Source organism: Pygoscelis adeliae, unplaced genomic scaffold (genome assembly GCF_000699105.1).
Source record: "Pygoscelis adeliae isolate BGI_AS28 unplaced genomic scaffold, ASM69910v1 Scaffold211, whole genome shotgun sequence".
Lineage (NCBI taxonomy): Eukaryota > Metazoa > Chordata > Aves > Sphenisciformes > Spheniscidae > Pygoscelis > Pygoscelis adeliae.
In genome coordinates, this window is record NW_008824143.1 from 426524 (window position 1) to 439968 (window position 13445).

The 13445-nt window shown below is 42.6% G+C and overlaps 1 protein-coding gene across 2 annotated transcripts in view; it reads right to left on the reverse strand.

Annotated features, from left to right (window-relative positions):
- Positions 1–13445, reverse strand: part of VSNL1 (visinin-like 1) — a 50852-nt gene that overhangs the window by 3162 nt on the left and 34245 nt on the right. The gene's annotated exons all lie outside the window — the stretch shown is intronic.

Here is a 13445-nt window from a genome sequence, read left to right on the forward strand (position 1 = left end):
ATTTTCCATGTCCCCGTCCAGAGCCTTCACTGCAGGCTGATGGTTGCTGTGGTCAGCTGTGAAAGCTCTTGAACAGTGCACTCAGGTTTCATGGAGGATCTTAGGGATCTCACAGCATATACAGAAATGGGCGCTACTAATTGTCTGACTAAATACAGATGTAGAATATGGCAAGCCTTTGCTGCGTTTCTTTTGAGGAGGCCAAATGACTACTTGGATACTGTGGCTTGCCCTAAAAAATGCAAAACTTAGTGCACAGCCTGCTGCTTGCAACAAATTTGTGGCCACGTGGGTCATGTCAGGAGCCACTGCTGCATTGCCAAGGGGGTCCTAACCTGAAAGTTTCCTTTAAACTTACTGTTTTCTCTGACACTTTTCAGACACAATTCCAGATAACCTTTGCATTGCTGTAGAGATACGATTGCTATACAATCTCTTCTCTGGCTCAGTGGCATTATAGTCAATGCAAAATCTTCCTTAAATTTTGCCCACCTCCATCCATTCAGAGTACTGCCCTGCTGTGAATTACCCCAAAAGGGATGCAAATCTCTGCATTATCTCATAAGAGGTATCAAATATGCTATCTCAGTTCCCAAGTATCTTTTTGGGAAGAGATTTGAACATGGTGTGGAGGCATCGAGAGAGAGGGATGCTGTACCCATTCCAGTGGCATTTTGTCCACATTAACATCGCTGTTAAAGTTGCTGTTTTCTCATTTGACTTTGTATGGGTCAGCATCCAGCTGCTGCTTCTACCACCCTCCTCCAATAGCTGAAAGAGGCATTTGGTATCATCTCCTCCTGAAAATGTAACTTATGTGCCTGCACTCAACCCAGGCCATTTCTGTTTTGATAATCCAAACTGATGGAGATGTAAATACCTCAAGGTCCTGTTGCAGCTCTTTCTGTGCTTTCTGTCTTTTGACCTTTAAAAATGTTTGGACTCCAGTATGGTAAGCATGATTGGGCTCGTAATTCTCTGACACAATTCAGAGATTCTCTGATACAATTCAGGACTGCAGTGACTGCAGCTACCAGACTTTGCTGAATTGCTCTTCTAGTGCAAGGCTCAACCTTTTGTCAAAGCAAACAGAGCTCCCTCCATGGGAAGGCTCTTCAGGCTCACAATTCTAGGTTTCAGCTGTGTCAGTACAAAGTAAGTTATGTGAATGTTATCCAAAACCTGAACATTATTTGCAGGTTATTGAAAATCCTGCTCATTGCTTTCTCTTATTCATGACCTACCTTTTCCCCAACTTCTGTATCAACTGGGGATGTTAACATAGGCGGTATTTAATTTTACGTGTGTGTGTGTGCGTATATAAATATATGCACACTTCTGCAGATCACTGGTGGGAAGTTAAGAAGTGGCTCTTGTGCCCTGTAGCTCCATTGGGACTCCACTGCCGCCCCCCCCCCCCCCTTTTCTTGGGAGCTTGCTGGCTGTTCAAAGCCAAAAAGACAATTAGAATAATCTCTTCCTTTTTAAATCTGTACTGATCACTGTCCTGTGACATATAGGTTACGAAACAAAATACTTCAAAATTTTACAGTCTTCCAAGTTGTTTCGGTTAAGAGCTGACTATTGCTGAGGATGCGCCGATCGGTATTTCTGTGACTCTGTCACTCCACAGTTTCTGTAACAGAAAGGCAAGCAGCCAGAGGGAAATGGGACTGTCCTCTTCCAGAGAAACAAAACACACTCAGGTGCTTTCTCCTATGATCCAGACTGAGAAATGGTACAAATGTACGGGTGGGACCAAAGAACTAAACTACAATGAAGCAGCTCACCTACAAAAATGGCTAAGAAGTGGCAGACACCCAAAAATATTCAACAGCCCAAGAACAAAGCGGGGGATTAGGAGGGGTCAGTGGCTGGAGATGCCGAAGACCATTTCTAAATTATTCTTGGGGAAACACGAACATATCGTTCAGTTTCCCATCAGAGGAGCATAAGCAAGCTGTGCCTACCTCTTGTGCCAGTCGTACCATTAACCTCACGTAGCAGGGAGAAAAGCATCCTTCTAAATTTTTCATCACAGACAAGACAACGACTTTTTCTCTTCGGAGGTAAGAAAGGCAGTGACACTGCTCAGAGCTAAGCCTTGGCATTTACAGCCTAGTGAGATGAACAAATGGAACTGATGCCTTTTTTTTTTCTTTTTTTCTTCTCTCTGTTTGCCTCCCTCTAGGGAGCAAATACAGAAAAAGGTCCTTTAGGGACCGAAGACACTCTTCTCCAGTCTGTACCTGCTGATTTGTACCATTTTTAGCTCAGAACAACTAAAAAACATTGTCAAGACTTGTTTAAAAACCTACTTGAAAACTTCCATTGGCCTGTTTTGAAATGATTCATAAATAAGAAACGGAGTAAAAGAAAACCAAAATAATTACAGAGTAAAAGAAGCCAGCTCTGGTAAAACGTTATTTGACTATTAAAACAGTCTGAGCCAAGTGGCAATGGGAGACAGGGATCTCTGGAAGACAAACACCCATTTTTGGCAGGGGGAATATAAGGAGGGTGATTTAGTCCGCCTCATATGGCACTCTGGCATGGGCTCAGTGAATGCCTCAAAAACAAGTAAAGAAACATAACTGGGAGTTTCAGAGGCTACAGCCACTGGGCAAGTCAGTGCCTTCAGCGTTCAGCCTCCTCTGCAAACTCTTGTCCAGGTGATCCATCTACATACGAAAGCAGCTAGTTCCCTTCTGCTGCAATGGTACCACTGAAAAGTGCACTCTACTCACCAGCATTGTCTCCTGCTTTACCCTTTTCATCCAAAAATCAAGGCAAACTACACCTGCCTGGGCTTCTTAACAGCAGTCAGTTCCACAGGTGACCAAACACTGGTCATTCCTTTCTGCTTCTCTAGTCTCATCTCTTGCTTGGCCTGTGTGTTTTCTGACTGGTTAGATCATGCTGGTGTGTGAAGAAAGTATTATCTCTATAGACAACTACCAATTAAGAAAGGAAAAAGGAAGACAAAAAAATTCATCCCTCTTACTCCGCTTCTAAATTTTGGAGATTGTCTTGCAGATTCTTAGCTCCCAGAGTGTTTCTGGACACCTTTCTGGTACATGGGGGGCTTTCGAAGGGTCCTGGAACAAGAATATCTAGCGAATAGCATCTACAAATTGTACATAACTTAAGTCTTGGGGAAACTGATCAAATATCTGGGAATATTTATCTGCTTGGCTGCAGATGCTTTAGCATCTTTGAAGCAATACTATTCACAGACAACTCAGTGACCAACTCTATTCAGATCATCTTTGGGAGGGAGTTACTGAAAAAGCATAAAGCATATGCTAAAGCATATGGCTAAAGCTTTAGCATATGGCTAAAACATAAAGAAAAAAACAAAACCAAAAGCAATACACTTCCCCAAATTCCCCAGTGATGGGGGCTCCAAAAAAGAAGGGTATCTCCTTGATTGGTGGGATGGGGTGGAGAGACTCTATAGACAGGCCTGAGAGGCGCTTTGTTTTTCATGCGATGTTTTATCATGTTTGAGATGCATTTCTATTAAAATGGAAATTCTGCTATAAAACAGAGACAACCAGAACTAGAGTAGTGTACAGAAAGCTGAACATGCTGCCTACACATGGCCAGGTGATGACTCGGTCACTGATGTAAGCTCACAGCTTCCAGCACCAAGGTGGGAGCTGGAGTGCAGCGCGGGAGGCGGGAGAGCAGGAGGTGATATGGGGCTTCTGCAGCAACTTAAAACTAATGTAACAAGAGCATAGCCACAGCAGCACAAAAAGACACAGCCAGTACATTTGTCCTTCGGGAAGAGATTTGACTGCCCTGGGAATACACAGCTCAAGGGCAGGTCAGGACAGATACACCTTTAAAATAGGTAAAGACACATTTTCAAGACTTCCTGACAATGTGTGGATTAAGAATGGATAAGGCACAATGTGCCCCTCTTATTCATGGTATGTCTCACCCTTATTCTCCGGAGTAATGCCAGTGAAATGAATGTGAAATGTTGTGAGCTGCCTCCACGCCCAGCGCTGGAGCAGAGAGGGCCGGCAGAGAGCATCCTGCCAAGGGCGGTGGGGACCGGTGGGCACCAGTGGGGAGGGGACCAGGGGCAGGGGAAGGCCGAGCAGGACAGGGCTGTGCGCAGGAACGCCTGTGGGTGTGAGAGCCACAGCGTCGCCCTGGATCAGTGCCGTGCATCGCTCTTTTGTCAATGGAGAGAGGCTTCTCCAAAGAGCCACCTGAAGCGGTCCAATTAGCTGTCAGAGACTTCTCCCTTGACTGGCTGTAGGGGGAGCAGAGGATCATTAAGCTTAAATTATGTTTTTTATTGCAAAGTAAGTCTTCACAGTCTTCACAGCAGGGACACTTCTAGTCCTTGTAGTTCTCAGACTAGGCCTCTTCCCAGCTATCTTCTACATACTTATGGCTGAACAAGCATTTTCAGTGCTTGCCTACAAAACAGGCTTTCCAAAATCACTGCAGTGGGATGATTCAACATCCTTTCCCTGCTGAAAGGTCTCAGTTTGGACGTGGAAACCCCACACTCACCTCCCTTCCCTATCTGAGACAAGCTGAACAGGCAGCTCAGGAGAAAGCACTGGCTACAGCATAGTACAGATCAGGGAACGATGAGTTCCCAAACTGGGAACAGCTTGTGTGAACTAATATTAAAGGGATCAGAAAGAGAGCAAACTTTTTTTTAACAAATTAGTGGTTGAGGAACTCCTTTAGGAGAGAGAAGATTTGGATTCTAGCATTTCCCCCACTAAATATATTTAAAAATCTACTTTAACTCAGGTAATTTTCACAATTCTCCTTTTCTCTCACCTGCATCTTAACCGCTATGATACTAAGCACAATGTATATTATTAGCGGTATGGACCAATGCAAACGATCCAATTACTTCAATGGGTTTTGAATTGGGCCTATAATCGTGCTAAATCTGAAAGCATTTCCATACCACTTTCTAGTTCTGTCAAAGGTTTTTCCCTCAGTTGCTATTCATTGGATGAGATCTTTAATGAACTGAAACACATCCAAATGTTGTTATTCAAATCCAGACCCCCAAGGGCCTTTAGGCAACCAAGGCAAAACCCACAAAGGGACACAGGCAATGAAGGGTACTGAGCAACTGCCTTCATAGCCAGGTCTCTCACCACTTTAAGGTGTTTTGGCTGTGGATTTCCAAGGGCTTTCCTCACGCGACTCTTCTGTCTAGACTTCGGAGATCCTGTTCCCAGAGGCAATTAACCACACCTTAATCTGTGCTGAAGTCCTTCTGTGGCTCCTATCCCCAACTGCCCTTTGAATGAAAAGCATTTAGATGCATTTAGATAACCACTGAGGATTTGAGTCTCGGAGCTCTTCGAGGCAGAAGTTTACTGCAGAGACATAATAGGCAATGAACGAGCACCCAAGAATTTGGCTCACAGAAGCAGAAGTAACTTCAGCAGCTATGCATGCTTCCATTAATAATTTAATCAAACGTTAAGGGATTTGGATCTCAGAGATACAGATGTTCCTGTCCTGTTCCCAGATCTCAGCCACAGAGTAGCAGTACATCAGCACAGAAAGGCACGTCACATGCCTTCGAAAGGTCTGGGGCCATCTTCTTCATATGCATTGAAAATAAAGTGAGGATTACAATGATTTAATTTAATTACTGAAATTCCAAGGGGTGGAATTGGACCATGTCTTTACAGTGTGCTAGAGATGGGATGCTGCAACAGATCCAGACGTGAGGTTCAGATGTGTGGTACAGATGGGTCCCTCTTCTCAACCTTCTCATCCTCTGTTCCACCCTACATTATCACTCCATTATGCAGAGAAATCCTAGGAGGGGTCTAAAAGCTCTTGCAATAGCTCACTCCCAGCTACAGCACTGATGCCACTGATCTCCACATGAGCTGAAGCAAGCGCTGCACTAATGGGGCTGATGGGGATCCCGGGTCTCTGCTCCACCACGGTAGAGCCACAGGAAAATGGGCAGGTTGGTTGGGTCTTGTGGGTTAATGATGCATGTAGAAACTGCCTGGAATAGCAGCAGGGTTTTGTGGAAAATGTTTCAAAGCTGAGAGCCTTGCCCAACCACATCTTGCGTGTATTACCAGACTAGTTAGCTTAAAGATTTCTTTTGCTAAGCTATTTTTACTTTGCAGATGAAGCTGGAAAGAGCAAGCATAGTCCTAACAGACTCTGTTCATGATTAGTGAATTGTATTTCCTCTGTCTTCCAAAATACAAATAAATGAATAAAAATGGTACTACTATGTCAGAGTTTGTACCTTTTGAAATCCAAGCTCAGTGTATTACTCTTAGGCATTAATGTAACCCAAGAAACAGCAAGATTATCAAAGCAGACGATGATATTTAGACTGTCCATATGTAGGACTGCAGCTTCTGCTGATGGAATACGCAATGAAGCAACTGCATCGATGTATTTTTTTCTCTTGCACATTAATATAGCTACACTGCTTCAGAAGTCAGATTCATTTTGTGTTCCTCCTACAGCTGCCTTTACTGGGAGCAAAACTTTACCAGTTTTCCTGTTTCTCCCTCTTCTCCCAATCAATCTTTGAAGGGTTATTATCTCCTTCCAGCTTGTCATACATGTAGCAAAGCATGTCACACCCAAGCATGTGAGCCCCTGCTTGCTATCTGGGAGAAAGGCCATTTTCTGGTTCGACTCTAGCCTTTTTATTGTGTTTTACACAAAAAAAAGAAGTCCACTGGACTGACCCCCTGGAAAAATGCAGGATCGGAGCATGCAATACCACAGCCTAGTACTGCAGGTCTGCATGGGTTTTACCAGCCAGATTCCTTCAGAGCAATGAAGTTCGTCTCTCGAGACAGCCAAGAAAAAAAGAGTCTGATTATGTTTTGCTGAGTATCAGGAAAGAGATTACCCCATAGGATTACAGTGGATCAATGCACATGAATCTGGGCCTCAGGCTGACAGGATACAGACCTGAACCTTTCAACACTGGCAAAATTCATTGCTGGAAAGCAGAAACCAGCACAGTATTTTCTGCAGCAAGGCAAATAAAAAAAAGACATCGGGGTAAAGCGTCAGTTGCAGAGCAGGAACAATACAGAAACAAGAGAAAAAAAACCCCAACTTATACAGTGTCCCAGAACTAATCTTCATGGTAAAAGCCCTCCAGCATTTTGCCCCCATGGATGCTGACTCTGGTATAGCTGCACTCTTGAGCACACCTGCAATGTGAGGTAGAAATGTCCCACTGAGGAAAACTGCCTCCAACCACCTGGCTTCAGCTTGCTAGAGGATCCCAAGGCAACGGGCAGCATCCACAGCCATAGGTCTATAGGTTTCAGCAGCAGCTGAGCCATGGGGCTGAGCCTCTGGAAAGGATAATCTCGAGGACCACCAAAGACCAGAGTCTAAATGATTATTTAGATCCAGGTCTCAGTTCTCCATGTGTAAATTCATGAGCTGTCCCCACCTCAGAGGCGCACTGTGAGGATAAACACAACAAAGGATTGCGACTATTTCAGATACTGCTGCAGTGGGAGTCATACAACTAGCAAGAACTGGGGAGAACTGCCAAACCTCATGGATGTTTACTGCTTATGTCTCTGCTCAGTAGCTTTAACGCTGTGAACACGTATGCATATAGACACATGGGGAGGTTTATAAGCAGCTGCTAATTCTTCACATAAAAAAGAAATATTTAGAAGAGCCAAGAAATCTGATTTCTCCCCTTCACAGGGAAAATTCACAACTTGTAGAGGCTGAAGTGGGATCAGAGAAGAGTCTCTGTCTTTCACAGACCTCCAAGGACAGTGACTACCTCTTACAATATTATTAAGGACTAAGTCACCCTGTCTTGCAGATGTTTTTAGAATCATAGATTCATAGAATCATTAAGGTTGGAAAAGACCTCTAAGATCATCGAGTCGAACTGTCAACCCAACACCACCATGCCCACTAAACCATGCCCCTAAGCACCTCATCTACACGTCTTTTAAATACTTCCAGGGATGGGGACTCAACCACTTCCCTGGGCAGCCTGGTCCAATGTTTAACCACTCTTTCAGTAAAGAAATTTTTTCTCACGTCTAATCTAAACCTCCCCTGGCGCAACTTGAGGCCATTTCCTCTCGTCCTATTTTAGCCACTGCAGAAATGCTCATTTGAAGCATATGGAGAAGAAATATATGAGAATTTAGGAGCTGACCTTGAATTATCAATACCAGTTCCTTGCAATTGTGTGAGACATGGGTTAAGTTTAGAAACCAGAGAACAAGTGCACACCACAGGCTATGATAAAGCAAAACCCACAGTAAAAACCCAAAAGCTACAGTCAGCATATGCCAAGAGGTTGGAGGAAGATGGATGGGAAAAGAGAAGCCACACTGCTTCTTCTCAAACATCCATCTGGCAGGGTCTACCTCTAAAAAAACTTTCAACCTGAAATGTTAATCTCTATATTCACATTTGTGGGGAATTAGTCATTAACTAGCAGGAAATGAATCGATTTTCAATCTCAGTTCTTCTCTGATTAGATTTGGACAATAAGAAACTTAATTGAGCTGTGGTAGTGCTATAGGTCAATACACTAGCAGATCAGTTATTACTCAGTGCTAACAAAAAAAAACCTTCAGAAAGAATTGTCGTCAAAACAATTAGTATTGCTAGTGCATAACACCACAATTACCGCTGATTAAATGTTATTTCTCTTTGATCTTCCTTAACTGAGCAGCAGCACTGGAACACTGTATTTATTTTAAGTTTGGCACAGTCTTCCACTACCCCAAGGTCAGCGACAGCACAGGGCTATGACAATGTCAGGATCCTGCTGTGCTGTAGCTATGCCCCAGCCTAATTACAACATCCTTCATCTTGACATGATGTTATCTCTTTAGGAATCTGGGAACATACCAGACGGAGACTACACTGATCTGGGACATTCCCCCCCCCCCTTTTTTTTTCCCCAGTAAAGATCATCTGACTCCTTTTTATTTCTGAAACAGGCTTTATTTTCCCAGTGAGTTTTGGCTCCAAAGGTTCAGAGTATTAACTTGAATGCTGTGCCTGCTGTGTTGTGAAGTCCTTAGTGCAAATTTCCCAAAAGAACAGGACTATAGAAGCATCAGTAAGTGCTATTTCTAGCCAAAAAGGGATTTGAAACACGAGTCACTAAAGTCTGAGACAACCATCTTATGAATATACAGATGGAACTGCCGAAAAAATTCTTGTGCCTGAAATATCTGACTGTCTCATATACTTATGTAATATGTCTTCCTAAAATTCTTACACGTATGGAGTTGTTACAGCCCAGTACTGCAGAAAGGAAACTGCAGAAAGAGAAAGAAAATGGCTGTAGCTAGGAGTATCAGAGAACTGAGGATTTGAACCTCAAGATCTCAGTGAGTGCTAAACTACAAAATCCCTTTTCTTGATATTGAGTGTGAAACCTGCTAATTCAGAAGTTACCAACAAATAGCTTTAACTTCTGGGGAGAACTATCAATTCCCTTACAAGCACAGCTCACTCCAGTGAGCTGGGAATTGGTGGACTCAGGTATCTTTTCCAGTTCATTAAACCTTTGGCTGTAGAGCAGTCCATAAACCTTTCCATCCAAGGAAGGAAACTACAACCTGAAGTCCAGAAAGACCAAAGGAGTGGAAAAAGAGGAAAGTACCACGAGCACCTTGAGAGAACTTGGTCTGCTGAGAAAAGCATCGAGTGTTCAAGGAGAGAAAATGGGAAGGGCTGACTGCTCCCAAAATCGGTGTACCCTGCTGCTCGTTGCCATCACAGGCTAGAAAAGGGAACCCCAGCCTGCACCTCCAGGCAGCTTGGTCCCAATAGGAACACATGTAACAGGATAAGTAACCAGACTACAGCCACGGTCTCTAGGTCAGTTGGCGTGCAGTGGCGTGCACTTCATCCCTCTGTGCCCAACCAGCCCTAGGCAATGGACTGGGAGTGGCTATTTTTTGTGTTGTACCCAAAACGTTTAACAACGCCTAAGGGCTAGGCAGAGCTAATGACACAAAGTACTTGGGAACCCACCTGGGTATCCTGACATCTCTTTGCTTGGAGACCACACAACATCTGTCCCTAAGCTCCTGTGGTCTCAGCACACAAACAGATACCTGATCAGAGCTGGTAACAAGAGAATAAGGTTTCCATGTGGGACAAAAGGGGGAAGCGCTAAGGGAATGGAAAGGACTCCAAAGGTAGAGGTGAGAAGCAGGAAGGATGGTAGCAATAGCAGCAATATTTAGCATAATAGATATAGGGCAGGTGGGCAATGACTTGGTATCATACTTCTTTTCCCTGTTGTCCCTAGGCATATCCTATTGACTTTTATTTCCAGTACTGAGTTTCAAAACAATCTAACAACTCACAGAGGAACTGTACTAAAATGAAGTTTCTAATAATTTGAAATTGGAAATGGACCCACATTTCTAACTGCTGCAAGGCCTGTCTCAAAGCTTTTCTTTTGCGATGAAGCTGTGAGCAGATAGGTTTTCAGGTTTCCTTCTGAAAATTTTGTACAGCCCTACTTAGGAGATCCATCCATCTGTAATCCTTCCAATTCTGTTCTTGTGGAGAATAATAATAAAAAAGGACTCTCTAAACACAGTGCAGTTTTAAGATTCCAGCTTTGTACGATAATGTATTTTCTTCCATATCTAGGCTTTCTTTTATAACACAAACCTTTTGAAAGGTCAATGCCAAGGCTTACAAGTCCAATAGTATATAAAAACTTTGAAATACCAGCATTCTGGTGCAAAGGATCACACATATATATACATATATATCTATATATATAGGGAGTGGACTAAATCAGTTCTTGCTTAGAAAAAGTGTCTTGGAAGACAACACTCTTGAGCTCACTGACATTAAAAAAAACAGTTTTATTTATTTCAAGTGATGTGCACATTTGTAGCTGCATGTGAATAACAGTATTATTATTGCTGTCATTGATAGCCATGATACCTAGGAATCTCGGTTGAGCAGCATTTGGATACCTCCTAAAGCTCAATATAGAAGAACAAGAAAGAGGAAAGAGGAAAAGTCAGTGCAAGGAGCCTGGAAGACTCCAATGTATTTTCCCAAGGGTGGGAAAGGAGAAGGGAATGACAGAGCCCATTGTGTCAGCTTCTGGGAATGAAGAAGAAATATGGGCAGGTCTAGAATAAACCACAGGTATTCAAATGATGACAGCTCTTGGGTACACTGTCTCCTTGTCTATTAGCTCCACAGATCAACTACCCTGAGGGGAAGGGATCTTGAACAAAGACTTTCAAAGGATGAATAGAAGGATGTAAAGGAGCATTACATTCTTCTTCCTTGTCTAAAATGGTGCAAGAAGGGAAAATCCTCTTTGTATACAAATTATTTTTTCCATCAGTTATGTTCTTTGCCAGCTGTAGAAAGAGATGTAGAAAAACTCCCTGTGGGCCATATGGATCACTGCTTTCACACAGAGATGCCATCTCCCTGGATATGCTGTTGCTGTGCTAGCACTGACTGTGCTCATGAGCCAATGCAGATAAAATGTGGATATTGATACCAGTGATACTCAGTACTAGATGTTTCCCAAAGGTGTCTACTTTTTAGGCAGCTGGCCAGCTGAAGAAGATAGTATCATCCCACAGAGTAAAGCTTCTCTGCAGTTTCATCCCTCCTACTCCAATAAACTCTTGGGGGATGCAGACTTCTATGAGATTAACTTCAATGAACCAGATATTTGGAGGGGGAAAATTACCCACAGAATCTGTTTCCTCAGTATTGTAACTTTGCATTATCACCTTCCAGTAGGTCTCTGTGGTTTTATCCACTCTTCCAGGTATCAGACATGACCACAAGGGCTCATTTTAGAGAAAACCATAAACCTATTAGCATAAACTGGAACATGCTGCTTGTTGATTTAAAGCACTGCAAGCGAGAGGCAGGGTTTCCTTCTCTCCTGCATTTGCCTGCTTAAGTAACTTAAATCCTTCAGCACGTGGTACCTTTGAATTTCAGCTCCTTTCTGCCATGAGAAAACCACCATCACCACTGTGCTGCACTGAACCAAAAAGCTACAATGGGTAGAGCAGCCTCTTCTGTTATAGATAAATCAAGCAGGTAAGAGTTTACCTGCCACTTGGTTCCTTTAAGATCTTACAATTATTCATATACTTAGTCTGTAAATGACTTAACACTAGAATGCAATAAGACCTGCCATAAACGGCCATACAAAGGGATAGTATAAAATAGATTCTAAAATCTGTAGAGAATGAAACACCTTTAATTAAAAATTACCTTTATCTAAAAAGGTGGACAAACCTATACTAAGAAAAAAGATGCATCAATATGCATGCTTAAGAGAAAGCTACTATCCATGCCTGTTTTTCCAACACCAGGATACCTTATTGCATGCACTATTTGACACCATTATAATGACTGAAGTTTCAATAACATAATTAGGAATCAGCTGAAAAGAAGACACAATAAAAAGCACTTAAGCAATACACTTCTCTAATGCTGATTCCTTGCTGCTTTATTTATCACACAAGCTTAGTGTAGCTACACGTTCTCCTTTGGATTAAGTTACCCTCTGTGCACCAGACCAACTGAAGATACCTGTACCACTTTAGTTGTGCCTGAAGTTCTGAGCATGACAAATGTAAAACCGATGTAGTCACTGTAGTGGTGAATGCAATTCTGTTTCAAAACCAGATCTATTTGAATTCTTCCCCTCAGCTACAAAAAAATCTCTAAAAACCTGAAAGCCCAACTAAATCCACTTGCAAGGAGCAAAATACAAGGTCTCTTTATAGACACAGCAAAGCATTACTAGAGGAATGTATCAAAATCAATGTTTCCCATTAATAAACATTACATCAAAAATACGCTCAAAAATGTGGAGTGATGCAATTTGAACTGCCCAGCAATATAATTATGGTAACTAGCTCACACTGGGGAACAACTGTTGCTTTGCCACACTGAGTAATGAATATGAGTAATAGATTTGACTTTTGCCCCCAAGTATTCTGGTAAACGTGTTAAATAAATCAGGTTGTAGGCTTTCATGAATACACAACAGACTGAAGCTACTCAGTCCTTAGTAAGCACACAACAATACAATAACAATAATAATGGCAAAAAAAGACTTCAGTATTGGGGTGAGAATTTGGAGGAGGATTAGTCATACATGCCTTCGGATAAGTTAGCTCCCTTACCTTAGGAGAGCAGCAGATCGCATCATCTTTAATATTCTTGTACCCCAGAGTCAATAAGGATGAACAAAAAGCCCTATAGACATTAACGGTTGAACAATAAACTGTGTAATCATGACCAAACTATTATGCTACGAACTGCTTTCCAGAAGGATGCTGGTTTATGCTTGCCAAGAGGGATCCTCCCAGGAACACTGTTCTTGGTGATGCCAGTTCCTAAAATGTCCTTTTAAAGTTTACAGCTGGGAGATACAGCCC